Source organism: Canis lupus, chromosome 25 (assembly GCF_003254725.2).
Source record: "Canis lupus dingo isolate Sandy chromosome 25, ASM325472v2, whole genome shotgun sequence".
Taxonomy (NCBI): domain Eukaryota; kingdom Metazoa; phylum Chordata; class Mammalia; order Carnivora; family Canidae; genus Canis; species Canis lupus.
Genome location: NC_064267.1, coordinates 42,996,932 through 43,016,125, shown reverse-complemented (window position 1 = coordinate 43,016,125; position 19,194 = coordinate 42,996,932). Strand labels below are relative to the sequence as shown.

The following is a 19,194-nucleotide window of genomic DNA, read 5'->3' as shown; positions in this document are numbered from 1 at the left end:
GTTCTGGGAATTAGTATGAGGATATCTCTGTGGGCAGGGCGTTATTGTGCCCGCCTCAGAATCCCTGAGGAATATTCCATGATCCACAAAATCTTCCCAGTTGTTGTGGGTCATTTTGGCTGGTGTCTCTCCTTCCTCACCTCTGGCCACCACAGAACTAGCTTCTCTGGGGTGTCCATTTCCCTGAGATCCTGCAACCCAAGAGTGGGCCCAGGCATCACCCAGATCCCCCAAGGCTCAGTTAAAACAGGATGAAAAAGTCACTGTAAGTCCGCTTAGCCAGGGAAACATGTTGACAAGTGTTAGGGCAGAAGGTGGAACCTGAGGTTAGAGGTGTCAGGATGAACCTGGATCACAACTTGGGGGCTTGAGAGAGAGAGAGAGAAGGGTCAGAAAAGCAGTGGCATGAGAGGAGCCTGCTGGAAAGGTGCTGCAACCCCTGTGGAAGCAGGCCTGAGGCCGTCCCCCAGGGACAGAATGGCCATGGCCATTTTAGCTTGGGAAATGCTTGACTGAGAAGCCAACATTTGTATTTCTGTGACATAAATCCTCCGCATCTTCATGTGGCCCCCAAATTTCAGAAATACCTAGGACCCTGATGACTGCTTGTGGGCAGGGAGTCTTGGGGGAACTCTGGGAAGAGGCTAACAAGTGTGGTAGCCAAAGAGGGGTCATGGAGGTGTCAGCCACTCCTGCCTGGGGAACTTGCAGAAAAGCTGGAAGGGCTTTGGTCATCTCCAGTCCATGGAACAGGACCTCCCAGGGAGGGTTTTGTCCCTTCCCTAGACTCTTTAGGGAAGAGCCAATCTCATCTAGAACTCAAGGGATGGCGAAAGTCCAACTGACCCTCAGATCTCACAGCTAAAGCCAGGCTGTACTCATTAATTGCATGTTCCTGAAGGCGTGGGGATAACAGGATGACATTCCAACATGAACACCAAAAGTGGCCAGCAGGTTTTCAGGCTCCTGGCACCCAAGGTGCTCTCCCCCAGGTTTCCCCCCTCTGTAGACCTACTGCTTCATAGAGGATTCACCTTTGACCATGTGGTGTCTACCTGAAGTCCAGTAACTCCCTCCATCCCCAGTTTAATCTTCTCAGGGCGGCGGGGGGGTGGGGGTGACTAGGTGTCGGGCATTGAGGGGGGCACTTGACGGGATGAGCACTGGGTGTTGTTCTGTATGTTGGCAAATTGAACACCAATAAAAAATAAAGTTATTAAAAAAAATCTTCTCAGGGCCCAAAGAAAGGGGGAAATGTTCTTTCTAATCCTCACCTCTCAGCTTCCAGGCCATTCCAAGCTGCATCTGGCACAAGTGGAACTGATAGATGTTTATGTTCCTTGGGGGTCGAAGGGTAGGCTATTTTTAAGGCTCTTGATACATGTTGCCAAATTGCCTTCTAGAAACCTCCTAGGAAGGTCCTTCTCCCTAGATGTCTGCCAGCACTAAGAATGGCCATTTATAACAAATCTCTGCCAATTTGATATGAAAAAGAAATCTCATTTTCATTTTCAGTTCTTTGATTACAAGCGAAGATATGTTTTTAAAATATACACATTTCTTCTTTTGAATGGGATGAGTAATAATGAAAAGCCTATTTCAATTGTCAAGTTCAAAATTTCAACTCACACGAAGAAGGGAAGGTGGTGTTATCTGTGCCACTTTTGTTATGAGAGTTTTGGCTAGGGGAGGGGAAAAGAGAAACACGAGAGAAAAGTGAGGAAGAGGCATGGGAGAAGCAGAGGAAATAAACTTGGGAAAAGAAGAGCTAAATAGGACACAACTCAGAATTGAAAAACATTTTCTCTCTTGAATGGGGTACAGAAAAGGGAGAGCAGGAAAAAAGTCTGAATTGATCTTTCTATGAGATTCTTCAAATAAATTGTAAATAGTACAATGAACTAAAAAAAAGAAAAAAGAAAAAAGAAAAAAATAAGCACTGAAGACCATCAAATCCAGCAACAGACTCTGTGTGAGTAGGAAAGGGGGAGGGGAGATGGAATGGATCCTGTTCCCCTGAGCTGAAAATACAAGAAAATCCCTAATTTACATCTTGGAACTTAGATGTGCTCTTCCAGGATTGTGCTCAAGCTCTGGGATTGTGTTCTTGTCCTACACACCGGAGCACGCCTGGCTCACGTCCCAGGTCAAAACTACAGTGGTGCCGACCAGAGGGGCAGATGTACTATCCGCTGTTGGCTGCCAGGCAGGTGCTCCAGGTGACAGTTCAGAATGGCACCTGGACAGCTAATGGCTCTCTGTGGATTGGGTGTGAAAGGGGTGAGGGTGTTGGTCTGTGTTGTGGCCAAGGGTGATGGGGCTGTTGGGAAGGTGAATATACCAAAATCAGCTATGGGAAAGTTGGCAGTAGATTAGCTCAACCACAGTTCAGCATCAACCTACGTCAATTCTAATTTACCTTGTGGGGTTCACTAAAATAGGTGACTCAGGTGTTGAGCTTGGGAGCGTATCTCAAAGGACTTGAGTAGAGTTCTACTAAAGAACCACACTGAACACCCACCTGCCATGGCCCTGACTGACCCAGGAGGTCCCCAAGGGTGGACCAGTCCTGTTTGTGTCAACACCAGGGCAGACAGTCCCCCGGCTGCAGCCTGGTCTTGCCCGGGACACCTGTGCCCAGTTGCCAGGAGTCAGCTCCAGCCAACTTTCTTCCATGGATTTCTTCCCTTCGCCCACTCCCACTGACCTCGTGACATCTCAGCCCAATCCTTCAGGATGCATCTCTGCTGTCAAGGACACTTTTTATTTTTTTTAAGGATACTTTTTGAAAACCAGATTTATTTTAGAGAGTGAGTGAGTGAGCGAGCATGGGACCAGGGAGACGGAGAGAGAATCTTAGGCAGACTCCCTGCTGTACACGTGGCCCGACTTGGGGCCCAGTCTCAGGACCCTGAGGTGGTGACCTGAGCCGAAGTCAAGAGTTGCTGGGTGCTTAACAGACTCTAGCCACCCAGGCCCCCCTGTTAAGGACACTTTTTTAAAAAAAGATTTTATTTATTCATGAGAGGCAGAGAGAGAGAGAGAGAGAGGGAGGGAGAGAGAGAGACAGAGACACAGGCAGAGGGAGAAGCAGGCTCCATGCAGGGAGCCCGACGTGGGACTCGATCCCGGGACTCCAGGGTCACACCCTGGGCCAAAGGCAGGTGCTAAACCGCTGAGCCACCCAGGATCCCCTGTTAAAGACACTTTTTGATGCAACTGTGTGCCATCATTGTAGGAACCAAAATCAGAAGGTCAGCCTTTGCTATCATCCACCACCCAGTTCATACTCAGATTTCCCGCTGATTGTCTCAAAAGTGTCTTTTTTTTTTTTTTTACAGCTGGTTTATTCGAATCAGGTCAGGACTCAAATGAGGGCACCTTTGGGGGGAGATGGGTTGCATTCTCTAACATCCATCCCCCCCTGCCTTTCTTTCCATGTCCTTGGTTTGTTGAGGAAACCGAGTCATTGGTCTGGAGGTACCTGTTCCACGCACAGCAGATAATGGAATCCCCTCCCCGCCATGCCCCCCGGAACCCGCTCCATCCGCAGGTGGCTGCCCCCCTGCACCCCCTCCCTCCCTGCCTCTCCCTCTCAAGTCCCGGCCACCCCATCGCGCCTCCCCCTAACGTGTTCTGCAGGGCTTTCCTCTCTACCCACGCTGTGTTTTGCACAGGTCACCTGAGCCTCTGGCTCTTCTAGAGTGTTCTCTCTGCTTGCCATTGACCAGGCTCAGCGACCACAGAGCAGAACCCGGGCCTGGGCCAGCAGGCCCCGTCCCTCCCTTAGAGGTCGCCGAGGGCGCAGTGCAGGCTCCCTGGGGAGAACAGAGGAGGATCTGCGGGCATCTTCTCTGTTCAGGTATCTGCCTTCTGCACTAGGTAGCGCCAGTGGTCGGGATGGAGTCTTCATTCAGCGCTGCACTGCATCTCAAGGGCATCTAGAAGATTCCTCGTGTGACCACAGGCCGTGGGCCTTCTGTGTCATCTTTGAGACACTGGCCTGTGCCTGAGGAGTCGTGGGAGCGCCCCACGTGAGTCTGTGACGAACGCGCAGGTGTATTCCCCTTACTCCCGGGAGATGGTCTGAGCCTCTTGGCTGACATCAGGCGGCGCTGAGTCATTCTTGGGGCTCCCTCTCACGCACGGCGTTCTCACTCTCGCTCTGAGGAGTAGCTCTCGTGCCGTGGCACAGTCATCTCGGCTGTGGGCTGTGGATGTTTCCCTCTGAACTAACCGCAGTGGTTACTGGAACCGTGTCCCCTCCAATCTCCTCTGTGAGCTTCCCCCCTGCACCTCCAGACTTGTGGGGTTTCCCTGGGGATCCGCGTCTTCACACTCAGGAGGCCGGACACATCCCTGTGCAAAGACTCGGAGGGGGGGATGGGACCCTCGTGTCTTCACTCTTTTCCCAGGACTTAACTTCCGGTGTGAGGACCCCACTCTTGGTTAACTCTGGATTCTCCTCTTTCCCCAGGGTTGCATGGGTGTGGGGGTGAGGCTGCGTAGGGAGTGTGGGCCCAGTCAGCCTCCTGTCCTTGGGATTTTTGATCCGTGTTGAGTGACATCCACAGAGGTGCCCTGGCCGCACGAGGCCTGGCCTATCAGGTCCCACAGGCTACATCAACCTGTCCCCATTCCTTCTAGGCTTGAATGCTCAATGACTTCCTCCCAGCTCACGAACTCAGGGTTCAGCTGCAGTCCCTGATCTAGAACCCCCAGGCTGACAGGATGAGGCTCCTCATGGTTTCCCACCTCGTTGGGTGTGCGGGGGGTCAGACAGGTGCTCCCCTGCCAGGCTGGGCCGCTGAGATCTCTGGGAGGCTCCACAGCTGCCCCTGTCTCTGTCTGGGCTGGAGAAGCGATGCCACCACCATCCTCTCTTTGGGGTCTTCACACCCTACTGGGGGCCCCGTCCTGGCCTCCCCTTGGGGCTCCGCTCCCTCCGTGGGCATGGAGGAGGCAGGCACAGGGCTTCCTCTCGATGACCCGCCAGCATCTTGGGGTGTTTGCAAGGGGCCATTGTAATGAGGTCGGTGAGGCCAGGAGGGGCAGGGTGGCCAGTGAAGAGCTGCCAGAGGAAAGATGGCGGCCCAGGGGCCTTGACAGTTGTTGGAGGGCAGCTCAGAGCCGTGCGGGTGGAGCAGCACGTGACCTGGGGGTGGCCAGAGGGGTTCAGGATTCCTTGGGCATTTGCTGAGAGATGATGAAGGACCTAGAGAAGAGGCTTGAGGGCCAGCTGCTCTTGTGAGGAGAGTCCACTAGATCCCCCAAGCAAGGTTCTCTCATCCCAGAGGGATGTTGTTAAGCTCACAGAAGTTCTAGGAAAAACCATTCAGTCACAGGTGGGAGAGAAGTTGATTCCCCCCTTTCCACATTGGTAAGCTGTGGCCTGGTGTCCAGCCTCAGGTAATTTCTCTCACTGTCCTGGGAAGGCTTCTCGAGGTCCCCTCCTGGGACCCTGGTGGTGCACGGATGTCACTGTGTGAGTGACGAATGACAGAAGGGTCCTAGGGGAGAGGTTTCCTTCCTGACTCTCCTCAGTTGTTCTGACTACTGGGCCTGGCGGAGGAAGCCTGGGGCACCCCTGCCTGGCTCAGCACATCCTAGTGCAGAGGCCCAGGGGCACTCAGCTCTCCAGCTTCTTGCTTCTTGGCACCATTGTCACCTCTGCTGCCCAGACCCCCACCTCCCTGGTCCAGGGATGCCCAGAGATAAACATGGGTCCCTTGTTCCTCCTAGAGAATTCCCGAGTCCAGATATCTTAGAGACACCCGAGCTCAGGGACTGGCCGAGTTCTTGATCCTCCCATGGAGGCCAGCCCCATGGAGGGGCTCCTGGGGGAGGGAGGATGTGCACAGGAAGGTGGGCCATGCCAGGGCACCAGCTGGCCAGGCTCTCAGGCAGTGTCCCTGGGAGAACCAGCTAGGATGCTGTTCCCTGGTCCCCTGGATGGGGCCCAACATGGGCTGGCCTAGGTCATGGAGAAGCTCTGCCCCAGGACAAGCACCCCTGGTTCCAGCCTGAGCGCTGCCTCCCATGGCCTCCCACGGGGCCTCGGCTTCCTCATCCCCACAGTGGGCACAGCTGTGCTGCAAGCACGGCCTCCGGCTCTCCTCTCTCTCTCTCTCTCTCTCTCTCTCCCTCTCTCTCTCTCAAGAATCCTCTGCCTGTGAGGTCACAAGGACAAATCCTCAAGGAACAGAGGCAGGCAGACCTTAGGTTCCGGAACCCTGGTTGGACTCTCACCTGTTCCCATGCAGCGATGAGGAGAAGGCAGCTCTACTACTCTCCTGCTGCCCCCAGCCCTCCCCCCTCCCCTCCCCCTCCCCCGGCCCCCTCCCCGCTCCCTGCTGCTCTCCAGACCTGCCTCCTGCAGGCCCCCACCCTGGGCGCCCGGCCTGGCCCTCCTCCTGCTGGCCCAGCTCACCCGGCCAAGCTCCCGCCTCTCACCAGCTGGCCCCCTCCTCACCTGGAAGCCCACAGGGCCCCCTGGCCCCACAGCTCCCCTGGGGTCCCCTGCCGCCCCCGCCCTGCCAGGCCCCCTTCCCTGCCCTGCCTGTCCCCTTTCTTCCTGGCCTCCTTGTCTGCTCTTCGCTCTGCCTTTGCCCTGCGCCTCCCTTCTGGCCCTGGGCTGGCCTCCAGCCACCTGGCCAGACTGCTCAGCTGCCCCTCCTCCCCTCCCACCCAGTCACCTCCTCCCACCCCCGCCCCACCCTCGGGCCATCCTGCAAGCCGGCCCAGGGGCCTGGCACCCCTGCCAGGGGGCACCTGCCTCTCTCGCAGCAGCCTGGTGAGGCGGGCACCTGCCGGGCACGGGGAGCAGCAGGGACCTGGCAGCTGCAGGGCAGCCCCGGGGGCCCTCGGGTGCTCCAGGGAGGCCCCACCTCCCCAGTGAGTTCTCAGCCCCGTGGGGGATCCGTCCTGGGTCACCCGGCAGGGGCCCCTCCTCGGGATTGGTCCGCGGGCCCAAGAAAACGTGACAAACTGCTCTGTGTCCACACTCGGGCCCCTCCAGGCTCTCAGAGTGCCCACTGGGAGGGGGCGGCTGGGCTCGGTGGACTCAGGGTACCTTGCCCCGCAGGGCTGATCCCCTCCCTGGGGCCAAGGGCGGCCCCCCTCGTTCAGAAGGAACAGCGGTACCCGGTGCCTGCTGTATGCCCCATTCCCCAGGCCGGCCTCCCCAGGAGACAGCGGTCAGGGCTGCCCTTGGCGGAGGGGGGCTGTGGCAGAGGGAGGAGGGGTGAGGCCCGGCTAGAAGGTGCTGGGGCCTGGAGGCCGGGGTGGGGCTGGGACCCTTCACCGAGCAAAGCACCCTGCGCACTGTGAGTCCTGGGCACTCATAGGGCGACTGCTTAGCTCTGCAGTCGTAGCTCGCCTGTCAGGGTCCTGCTGGGTCTGGACCGTGTTCCTGCAGCCTCCCTGGGGGCAGCTGTAGGCTCCTGGGTGCCGTGGGAGAGAGTTCCAGCTAGAGGGGAAGGCTGTCTGGAGGGGCTTCTCTGAGCCTCCTGGGCCTCAGGGTCTCCACACCCTCCTTAATTCCCTTCCCTGCAGGCCCCAGGGCCATCAGGGCTACTCCCGTTTCCCCCCCTTCCCCCAGGACAGAAGCAAGAAAATGCTGGACCAGCCAGAAATGGGGGGACCCATGTTTATACTCTTCTGTCTGCCCAGGTGGGCCAGACAGCCTGAATGGGGATGGCCAAAAAGCAGCAGTGCGTCCTGCTAGGAAGGTGAGTACTGGCCAAGCACGGGGAGGGAGGACCTCCCAGGACCCTGCAGAGCACAAGCTCCCTGGCCTCCCCAAGCAGGACGCAGCCTGGGGTGCTCAGGGCCCAGAATTATACTTCCTTTTGCTTCCTGTAGACCTCTTAGTCTTGATAATGACCTTCCTGGGAGGGTGAAAGTTCATGCTCTAAAAATCAATCCTCTGACTGGTGCCTCTTCTCTAGGATTTATGGGCCAGGGGAGCCCAGATTCCTCTCACTGATGGCCTCGAGTTTGTAGACAATCATAAAGTGAATGCGGTCTGCCAGGAAACCCCAACCTTGAGCTGTAAATTCTAATGCCTAGGGCCAATGGGGAGATGGCGGAGAAGGAGGGCACCCCTCAATAAGATCCTGAGCCCACAGTCTTCTCTGGGGCTGTGGTTCCACCCTGAGTGGAACCTCTGCTGGGCCTTGGTCCAGGCACAGGCCAAAGAACCTACTCCATCTGCATCCTCCAGGCCCAGTGTGGCAGGAATCTGGGGTGTCACCCAGATCAAGTGTCAGGGGGATTGGCTCTTTCTGGAGCCCAGCAGGGCCAGTTTGACCCTGGGCCCACTGGACATAGCTCTGAGTGCTGCTGGGTGGGGATGGCACCCAGAATCACCGTAGTGACCTCAGAATAAGAACCTGCCCTCCCCAGTGTGTATAACTTCCATACTTACTTACTCTACCTGACTTTTTACCTCTGTTCTGTCTTTATATACAGACACACACACACAGACACACACACATGCACACACACATGCACACACACCTCTCCAAAGAGCAGGGTTCTCTTTTTTCACTTCCGACCACACACAGATTTGTTGTCCTTCCCTCTTAATGGATCTTCAGACACTTTACTTTGGGGTCAAGGGGCCCTCTGGCCTCCTGCTCAGCCGCCATAAAGATACGCTTATGAACATCTAGGGAACCAGTGGGCATGAGGCCCAGATTTCTGTGGCCCTGGGGACCTGGGTAGCCTTCAGGATACAGTCTTCATAAGACAACAGAAGTGGAACGACTCCTATGAAGATCACCTCAGAGCTCTCTCGCTCTTTTTGGTTTGGAAGCTTCTCTGGGAAACGTCTGGTGTTTGTCGTTCCCAGGACCCTCCCCTGGGGCCATGATACCTTGTGCTCCCCTGGGCACCAGCATCTCAGACAGGGCTGACAAGGACAGAGCTGTGCAATGTCCTCCCAAGTAAGGAAACCAATGACCCGACAACTCCTTGGATCCATGAGAAAGGAGCCCTGTTGCCTAGAGCACCCCAGCCTCCTGCCCTGGGTGGTAGCAAGCACTGGGTTCTCAGACGCTCAGCCAGGCCCCACTGCTAAGAAGGGCTGAATGTTAGCTCATCCATCGCTGTCCATCTTGCACACTTGTCCTCTTAAGACAAGCTTCCAAGATGCATGATGCTTCCAGCCTCAGGTGGTGAGATGGGAGTCATGTTGTAGCCGGCTTTCCTTGCCAAGTGCTACTTGGGGGCAACATTTAATGAGCTCTGAAGAGAGGTCAGGCCCTCCTGCTTTAACTGGAAGTTGTGTACTGAGACCTGGAATAGATAGATGTAGGTGGAATCAGGGTTCTCATGAACAGACGATTGGACTTGGAGGTCTTATTTCCTCCCAAAATGATGTCCTTCAATGGCTCAAGAGGAACGGAAAGAAACAAGGTCATGAGATTCTATGGAGAGCTTATGGCTGCCCCAGGGTGTGGAGGGTGGCTTGGTATAAGGGCCCAGAGCCGCCTCCAAGCCCGGCCCTTTGCCTACTGCTTGGGATTCTGATAGTCACCAAAGCAGGTAGAATTAAGCCAAAAGAGTCCCTGGAATCTTCCCTTACTCTCCTCCTGATTCCAGTATCCCCAGCACCAGCTAAGCTGCCCCAGCCTTTTCTTCCTTCAGATGAGATGCCCTCAGGAAGTAGCAAATATTTTCCAAAGCAATATAAAATAGTTGTTAAAACCACTTCATAGAAAATCAGGGCAAAAGGCTAAGGTATGCAGGGCCGGCTCAACTGTCTTCTTCATCTGGTTATAGAAAGAGAACGTTGATTGTGCTTCTTATATATTTTAGGAGTAAACAGCATTGCATGGTCTATTGTAAAGAAACGGATCCTGTATGAAGCCCATCCTGACAGCTTTACCTCAAGTGGCAGTTCAAGAGGCTGGCTTGCTTGGCCAGCTTTTTATGTGAAGTGTTACATGAACCTCCTTCCCCCCCAATTATTAATGTGAGAATGACTAACCAAATTTTAAAGGATTCAAACATCTTGCTCTCCTTGGTCAATTCTCTATTTTATTTGATTTCGACAGCACCTACGTTACATAGTTTATAGATTTTGAGAAATTCACATTAATGTTCTAGATGAGGACTTTTGCCACATGGCATTTTTTTGAGCAAGCCAGGACAAGACTCTTCAATGACTCGCATTTTTACCCGGAACCACACAGAGAAAATTACAAATTATTATATACTACCTTCCCGTTTAATGTTTCTGGCAAATGACATAAGGCCCAACCTAGAATCAGGGCCATCTTATTCAAGGAAACCAATTTAAAATTTGTTACATTTGTGTTTAATTATTAACATGTATTTTAAAATTTAATAAGCTTGGGAGACTAGGGAGGCAAAAGGAAAATCAGGGAAATATTTTTCTTTGGCATAGGATATCTGGCTCAATTTAGACTAAAGAGTTATTACTTATATAAGAGGAGTCATCATAAATATTGATTACTTACCACTTTGTACAAACCACCTAATAAGCCCGTGGCAGCTTGGCTGATAAAGTTCTAGTAATTCGTTTTTGTTTTTTTGTTTTTTTTTTTTTGTTATGACAAGCTTTGAAAGCCAGTTTATCTTTAGGGATCATGCCGGACTCAAAACTTTTTATAGACAATTGATTTTCATAAACTAAACCTACTTCTTGATGCTTTCCTTGGTGATCTGAGTGGGTAGGACCTCTAAAGACATCCCTGCCAATACATGTTCTCGATTTCCCCTCTCAAGAGTTAGTACTGGCCCCTCCCTCACCTTCAAGGCTCTTTCGAATGTTGGCTAGCCTTTTGCCTTGATTCTTCTTTTTGTGATTTTTGTGACTTGTAGTTCTACCTCTGACCAGCTCCTTTCTGTCTTCATGGGTTCCAGTCTTTCCACCAAGCCTGTTACTAGTTCTCTTACTTGGAGTCAGCTCCTTGCTTATTTTCTTACACTATGAATTATTTCCTACAAACCCGCAAGCCTCCTCCACTCTCCGTACCTTGATCACTCCCCCCTTCTGTATCTCCATGGAGAGTGGGTGGCATTTTGGGGTATCCCAAATCCTTGACTCTAAAGTGGAACTGCTTTCCTTTCAGCCTTGTCCTGATGCCCCAACCTGATGCATCTTCTTTTGAGTTCTCTATGAGTCACCTAGTCCCTGTGTCAGAAACCTCAGAGCCAAGCAAACACCCTTGCTTCGTTTTGGTCCCCTGGTCTCCGAACCGTTACTGGAATTCACATTCCCTTCCATCTCTGCTCCACCCTCAGTTGTGTGAGGGTACATGCCCATGTGCATGTGTGTCTGTGGGATTCAGTTCAGGTACCATCTCCTTCAAGAAGCCTTAGAGTATAAAGAAAGTTTTATTTATCTATGTATCCCCAATGGCATGCACATGGCAGGTCCCCATCAGTGCTTTACCAATGAACTGAAACATCATATGTGAAGCTGGATCTTTCCAAAGTGGTAATTAAGGGCGGTGCCTGGGTAGCTCAGTCGGTTTTAAACTTGACCTTTGACTCAAGTCATGGTCCCAGGGTCCTGGGATGGAGCGCAGCTCTGGGCTCCTTGCTCAGTGGGGACCTGAGTGGGGAGTCTGCTTCCCCCTCTCCCTCTGCCTGCTGCTCCACTTGCTTGTGCTTTGTCAAATTAAGTAAAATTTAAAAAATGGCAAATTAGCAACAGTGTGTCCTCCGTATTCCTCCAGATTCCTCTTGCTTCTACAGAGAAGGTATCTTAAGCTCTGGAGACAGTGACCTTATTCTCTGTGGCTAGCTAGATTTAATTTTTATTTGCCCATTTTGCAGAAGTCTAGGAAAAGAGAATTTCCTCCCATCGGTTGCATTTTCTTTCCTGATTCCCATAAATTGTGAACTGGTTGTTTATGCGAATCATTGTAATCCCCTTAAAAAATTCCATTCAAGTTTATTTTCTTAACGCTATGGTATAGCTTATGTACTATCCCATGTAGCTAAAAATCAAATGCAATTTTTTCATGAAAGATACATCATAATTAACCAAATGTGTCACTTTTGTAAGCACTGTGTTGCTCATTTCTCATCTATGATTCTCCATAAGATTCATTCTTTGTTTTTATTGGGTTGGGGACTCTTTGAAAACCAAATGACCTTTGGAAGGGAGCCTGCAGGAATATTTTCAATTTCTCCAACTGCATCCTGGGGCGGTCAGGAAGTCTGGGGGTTTTCCCCTGGCCTGTGGCTGCCTTGAGTAGATTGGATTGTGCCATAGGGCAGGAAGGCGCCTCTTTATGTCACTGTCACTGGCTCAGGCCAAATTTGCTAGTCCCCTGGCTCTGTCCCCTCTGTCTCTTGAATGATCTGCCCCTTTTCTCCTGTTAAGGGCTCTGGGCATGGGGTGCTTGGGACACCAGGACTGTGGTCGTGGGGAGGGACAGGAGACCGTGGGTCAGCTGTGTGGTGATAGAGCTGCATAGGATCTACGTGTGGTTCAGGGCTGTGCCATCTGAGAGTGTAAGCCTTGTGTGTGTGAGCATGCGTAGTTTTCTGACTTTAGATCTCCTTACACATTTGCATGATTTGTCTGAGTATTTTGTGTGATTTGACAAATATGTATATTTGAATGTGAGTGTGTCTAGGAGGGAATAAACGTGTGTGTGTGTGTGTGTGTGTGTCCTTGAGGATGTGTGAGAGGGAGCTTGGTCCTTGTGTCTCTGTACATGTGTATTTGAACGAGTTTGTGTGTGTGTGTGTGTGTGTGTGTGTGTATCTAGGTTGGGGTATGTCTCTGGGTGTGTACATGTGTGGGGGTACATGCCCATGTGCATGTGTGTCTGTGGGTGTGCGTGCATCTCAGGGTGGGTGTGCGTAATTCTGGCTGCAAGCCCCTGAAGGTCTGAGGGAAGACCACACAACACAGCACGATAATTCTAGACTCGGGGACTGAACTCACTGGGCAAAGCCCCCTTTACGCAAAGTGGTGTGCTACCCGTGGGAGGCCCGCTAGGAGCCGGTTAAGGAGGACAGACTTCGTGACAGAGAAAACAATGAGCAGACATGTGGAGTCCCGTCATCCCTCACCTCCTGGGCCCTCATCCGCACCGGAGCCTGGGCTGGGCTGGGGCTGGGGCTGGGCTGGGGCGGCTGCGGGCCCAGGGACCACACACTCTGGTTTCATGTAACCCAAAGCTGCTTGTCCGAAGGTTCCAGACATTCCCACGTGCTGACAACCAAGTGCAGCCCAAGTAACACGCAGCCCCTTTGTCTCCCCCCTGGCCCTGGGGGCCTTTTCTCAGAAATGTGGCTCACGGGGGTGTTGAAACGGGGGCCTGCTAGCCATCTGTGAGGGCAGGAGGGAAAGTACCCCCCCCCCCCCAGTCGTCCAGACACAGGAGTCTCTACAGGGAAGCCTCCTGCCGGTGCTCATTTGTCCAGGCAGAGAAAAGGAGGGACCCGAGTGCATCCTGGGAGCCCAAGAGCATCAGGGCCTCCTGGCCAGGGAGAGGGGACCCTGTTGACAGAGAAACCCGTAGACTGATAGAGGGCCGGTTCCCGAAGCTTCCTCACTGGCCTGAGGTGGCCAGCTAAGCCATGTTTGTCAGGGACCGTAGGCCCAGGGCATCCAGGTGGTCACCCTCACCCCACCCCAGGTAGCACTGGGGTCTCCTGAGGAGAAGCCGCCTCTTGCCGAGGAAGTATCCTCACTGGGTGCATTGTGTGGGGTCTAAGGATTGGGGCAAGTCTGGGGATTTTGCTCACCCCCCTCAGACTGGCCGAGCCCAGGTTTTCCTGCTGCGCCTGGCCTGTGTCCACTTTCCCCACCACCAGGAGCTGGGGCTGGGGCTTTCCGTGGAAGATTCAGGCTGATAACAGCTGTTGATCACTTCTGATTGGTCTCCGGACCTACCTCCCCGAGGTCCTGTGGCAGAAAAAGCCAGTGGAGGCCAGGTGTGTGGGTGTGTGGGTGTTTGGTTGGTTGGGTCGGGGAGGAGGTGCTGAGACAGTGGTTGGGTACCAAACACTGAACTTGAGATCGTTGCACGGTTGGCTTCTGATGTGAGAAGTGCAAAGAGGGCCTGGGCCTTTTGAAAACAGAGGTTTTGTGATGCCAGAGCCAGGGCTGGGTTAAAAGCCACTAAGTTCTGTCACTAGGGAGGAAGGCGGTCGGCCTTTTGTGCAAAAAAGGTTCAGAGGAGCAACAGCTGGGGTAGTGAAGAGTCCCCCCCTTACAGGCAGCACAAGTGCCAAGGCCCCGTCAGGGCAAAGGAGCTGTTAACACTGAAAGGGAGTTTATAGGGTGGACAAGGAAAGCGTCTGAGCCCGAGGGGCAACGTGGACAGATAAGGGGGTGGGGGCAGGACGAGGTGACCAGAGCCTCTTAAGGGTGGAGGGATGCTTTAGGTGGCTGCAGGCATCACCTGGGAAGCCTGAGTCAGGGACTTCTGAGGCCAAGCCTGGCTAGGGAAGACCTGGGACTGCCTCTCCTGAAGTACCCAGACATGCCTTCCTCCCTGTCCCTGCAAGCCTCCAGGCCCCAGCACCTTCTAGCCGGGCCTCACCCCTCCTCCCTCTGCCACAGCCCCCCTCCGCCAAGGGCAGCCCTGACCGCTGTCTCCTGGGGAGGCCGGCCTGGGGAATGGGGCATACAGCAGGCACCGGGCACTGCTGTTCCTTCTGAACGAGGGGGGCCGCCCTTGCCCCAGGGAGGGGATCAGCCCTGCGGGGCAAGGTACCCTGAGTCCACCGAGCCCAGCCGCCCCCTCCCAGTGGGCACTCTGAGAGCCTGGAGGGGCCCGAGTGTGGACACAGAGCAGTTTGTCACGTTTTCTTGGGCCCGCGGACCAATCCCGAGGAGGGGCCCCTGCCGGGTGACCCAGGACGGACCCCCCACGGGGCTGAGAACTCACTGGGGAGGTGGGGCCTCCCTGGAGCACCCGAGGGCCCCCGGGGCTGCCCTGCAGCTGCCAGGTCCCTGCTGCTCCCCGTGTCTGGCAGGTGCCCGCCTCACCAGGCTGCTGCGAGAGAGGCAGGTGCCCCCTGGCAGGGGTGCCAGGCCCCTGGGCCGGCTTGCAGGATGGCCCGAGGGTGGGGCGGGGGTGGGAGGAGGTGACTGGGTGGGAGGGGAGGAGGGGCAGCTGAGCAGTCTGGCCAGGTGGCTGGAGGCCAGCCCAGGGCCAGAAGAGAGGTGCAGGGCAAAGGCAGAGCGAAGTGCAGACAGGGAGGCCAGGAAGAAAGGGGGCAGGCAGGGCGGGGGCGGCAGGGGACCCCAGGGGAGCTGTGGGGCCAGGGGGCCCTGTGGGCTTCCAGGTGAGGAGGGGGCCAGCTGGTGAGAGGCGGGAGCTTGGCCGGGTGAGCTGGGCCAGCAGGAGGAGGGCCAGGCCGGGCGCCCAGGGTGGGGGCCTGCAGGAGGCAGGTCTGGAGAGCAGCAGGGAGCGGGGAGGGGGCCGGGGGAGGGGGAGGGGAGGGGGGAGGGCTGGGGGCAGCAGGAGAGTAGTAGAGCTGCCTTCTCCTCATCGCTGCATGGGAACAGGTGAGAGTCCAACCAGGGTTCCGGAACCTAAGGTCGGCCTGCCTCTGTTCCTTGAGGATTTGTCCTTGTGACCTCACAGGCAGAGGATTCTTGAGAGAGAGAGAGGGAGAGAGAGAGAGAGAGAGAGAGAGGAGAGCCGGAGGCCGTGCCTGCAGCACAGCTGTGCCCACTGTGGGGTGAGGAAGCCGAGGCCCCGTGGGAGGCAGCACTCGGGCTGGAACCAGGGGTGCTTTGTGGGATCAGGGAACGGGGTGTGGAGCCCTGGATCAGGCTGGAGGGCAGGAGTCAGCAAGAGAGGCGGGCTGCAGACACCTCTGGGCAGCTGGAAGATGCTGGACCTTCGGCCCTCGGTAGGGACTGTCCTCATCGGGGCCATCTTCTTGAGTCGGGAACCCTGAGGGTGTTTACATGAGGCCTGGGCGCCTTTCACGTCGTGTACATTCATTTTCACATGCTCTTCATTTAGAAGAGGTGTAGATCCCATTATTTAATCAATGCTGATCACCTTCCCTTCCATAGTCGCTTTCTCTTCGTACAACATTACGTGCCTCATGTAACAGAATTTAATGGGCTTTTGCTGAAGTCTCTGATTTATGCACAAATGAAGACTTCTGGTCACCTCAGGACAAGTGCCTACTCCGTTCATGAATAATATTGTAGCTTCAAAATCAACAAGTGGGGCATGGATTTCTGTTCTCGTGACAGCGGCTACTGTCCTCTGTGCCCTGCAGACGCCCCTCATCAGCAGCAGTGACAGCTACAGGGAGGACATCCCCCTGAGGGGACAGGTGGGATGGGCTGCCGGTGGGGGTGAGGTCCCCTAAGCCGCAGAAACACCTCGTGCTTGTTGGCGGGGTGGGGACCGCACTGGTTTGAGGCCAGGGAGCCCGAGGTTCAGGCCTGACTGGCCAGATTTTCTGTTTAGTTGGAGGCAAAATGGTCATGGATGTGGGGACCTGGGGGAGGACTGAACTCCTACCAGGAAATGGGGTCTTGGAGCTCCACTACTGCTATTTCGAATGCCACCCTTTCCAACCCCAGCTCTGCTCGGTGCTCCTGGGACATCTGTAGGCTTATGATTTGGCCATGCTGTACCTCAGTTTCCCCATCTGTAAATGAGGCTAATAATGGTCTATACCTCATAGGTCATCTGGAGAATGAACTGATTCTTATTTATAAAGTGTGTCACCCGCTGACTGATCCTTAGGACCCTCCATATAAACGGTGGAAGGTGCTGTGGCCGTCATTAATGAAGCCTCCTTGCAGGGGTGCGGTGTAGCAGTGGACACTGAGCCCAGCTGGGAGGCAAGGGCAGGTATTCCATGCCCATGAGTCAGCAGAGGTAGAGGACTCCCTGTCTGGGGGCAGGAGGTTCTCCGGGATAAAAGAGGAGTGGATCAACTCCACTCCTGGGACAGGAGTTGGAGAGGGGCCTGGCCCCCCCCTGCTACTGCTCTGACCTGCCAGGTGCTCTGTATTGGAAAATATATTTTTTTTATCCTCAAATGTAGTTTTTAAAAAATTAATTCAAAGATTTCCAGGAAGGGGGCTGCCTGGGTGGCTCCGTGGTTGAGCATCTGCTTCTGGCTCAGATCGTGATCCCGGGGTGCAGGGATCGAGTCCCACATTGGGCTTCCTGCGGGGAGCCTGCTTCTCCCTCTGCTGTGTCTCTCTGCCTCTCTCTCTCTCTCTGTGTCGCTCATGAATAAATAAATAAAATCTTAAAAAAAAATTTCCAGGAAGGAAATGAATACCATACTTTAACTGTGGAGGAGTGAAGAAGATACACGGTATTAAAGTGCCCAAGACAGTTTATGGGAACAAAAGGACACACTATTACACCCAAATCGACAATTTCCTTGCAGCAAAACAAATATAAAAACGTGTGCACGTGGGGGAGGGTGGAGTGGGGAGAAACCGCTCACAAAAAATCAGCTAGACCTCTAACAGCGGCAGTGTGAAGAATATTACACTCCCGATGGACACGTGGGCTAGGGACTTAGTACACTTTGTGCAAAAGGAAACACGAAGAGAGAAACATTTCAAAAGGATCCACCATCCCCCCGGCCCCCCCAGGTCCCTAGAAAACAGACAAGTGCAGCTTGGTAGGTGTGCCTGTGACAGGTGCCAAGGAGCCCGGACCCAGGCAGGGGCGGCAGGGGGGCCCCGGTTGCCAGGCGGGAGCAAAGGAAAGTCCTGGAAGCTCCTTCGACCCTCACATGGGCATCGGAGAGTCTAGAACTAGAGGAGCCCTCGTGTTAACCCTGGCTTGCTGGGGCCCATCTACCTATACTTTTAAGAAGTTCTGTTCGTAGAGGCTCCCTGGAAGTGGGAGGGCTTTTTTACATAAATCACAGACCCTCTCCTCCCCTGAATTCAGCAGGAGGGGAAGCTTTGGATGTCTGTCTTTTCCAGAACACTGTGGTCTTGATAACCTTCATGGTGATGCCCCCCTCTGCATGCTGCGAAATTTCAGCCTCTGGCTTAAGATCACCTTTGCTCAGGGGGACTTTGGGCCCAATTAGGGCCAGAAATGACTGCAGCAGGACAATCTGGGGAGCGAGGAGCTCTGAAAAAATTACTACAGTCATCGCGGCGTGGCAGGAACGTAAGGAAAGCCCACAGCCTGCTGCCTGAGTCCAGAACTTTATCCCTTAACCTGGCTGCTAGCTGCTACGTTTCCAGTGAGAGCCGAGGGGTGTGTGGGAAGGGAAGGGACGAATTCCAAAGGCTTGAAGCCCCCCTGTGTGCTTCACTCCACCTCACCTTGATGTCAAGGGCTGTGACTGGATGCTGTCAGCTGCCTCATGCCCACTTCCAAGGAGGCTGACCGTTTTTGGTCTCTGGGGTGGGGAATAAGTAGTTACGAGGGCCAATTGCCTTTTTTTGAGCAACTGGGGGGCAGCATGGGGGAAGGGTCGTCAGAGACTTGGTTCGCACCCCAGGAAAGTGCCTCATTTCTGCTTCAGTGGAGTCCTGCAGGCTGAATGCATAGGGCGAGCTTGGGGAGAGCCTGGAGGTCTGGATCAGAGGGTGGGAGGGGGTGGGAGGGCACCCAGGGGCCGGACCCATCTCACTCTCCCTGCCTTTCGGTGCTCAGTTTCTCTGTTGAGGTCTCCCCTTATTTCTGGGAGCTGTGATGCTCGGTGATGAGGAAGGGCCTGTTCTTTATGTTGCTCTTTTTCAAAGACCCTCGAGGCAGACATAAAGTCCCTGGGGGCTGGGGCACCCAGTGTCATCAGTACCAGATACTTGCTGGCTGCCTTCACGCCCCCTGTCTTGGCAGCTCCTGAAGAGTTGTTTTGTTCTGTTTTAAAAAGACTTTATTTATTTTTTTGGCACGCAGAGAGATAGCACAAGTAGAGGAACGGGAGGAAGAGGAAGAGGGAGAAGCAGACTCCCCGCCAAGCAGGGAGCCCCATGCAGGGCTCCATCCCAGGACCCTGAGATCATGGCCTGAGAGCCTAAGGCAGATGCTCATTCGACTGAGCCACCCGGGTGCCCCCGGTGAAAAGTGGGGTGAAAAGAGTTTTCAGGGGGTGAAAAGTTTTTGAGACAGGTGCTACTGTCTTGATCACCACGGCCTGGTAGAGACTAGTGATCAAAAGATGCTTGTTAATTGAGTGACTCTGGCCGCAGTTTACAGAAGTTAGACCATGAGCCAGGTTTCCAGAGCAGCTCCC

General features: G+C 54.4%; 1 protein-coding gene across 7 annotated transcripts in view; it reads left to right on the top strand.

Moving 5' to 3' along the window:
- The window catches only part of GPR55 (G protein-coupled receptor 55), a 69,878-nt gene that overhangs the window by 32,034 nt on the left and 18,650 nt on the right, over window positions 1-19,194 (top strand). The window contains exons 3-5 of one of the 7 annotated variants that reach the window (XR_003142623.3): window positions 3,883-4,034; window positions 7,672-7,730; window positions 9,823-10,021. The exons of 2 other annotated variants lie outside the window; for them this stretch is intronic. The gene's annotated coding sequence lies outside the window, so the exon portion shown is untranslated. Of the gene's footprint in view, window positions 1-3,882; window positions 4,035-6,300; window positions 6,895-7,600; window positions 7,731-9,822; window positions 10,022-15,602; window positions 15,862-19,194 lie in introns of those variants that run through there. 4 more of the 7 variants (XR_003142619.3, XR_003142622.3, XR_003142621.3 and 1 more) reach the window with 4 other exon arrangements.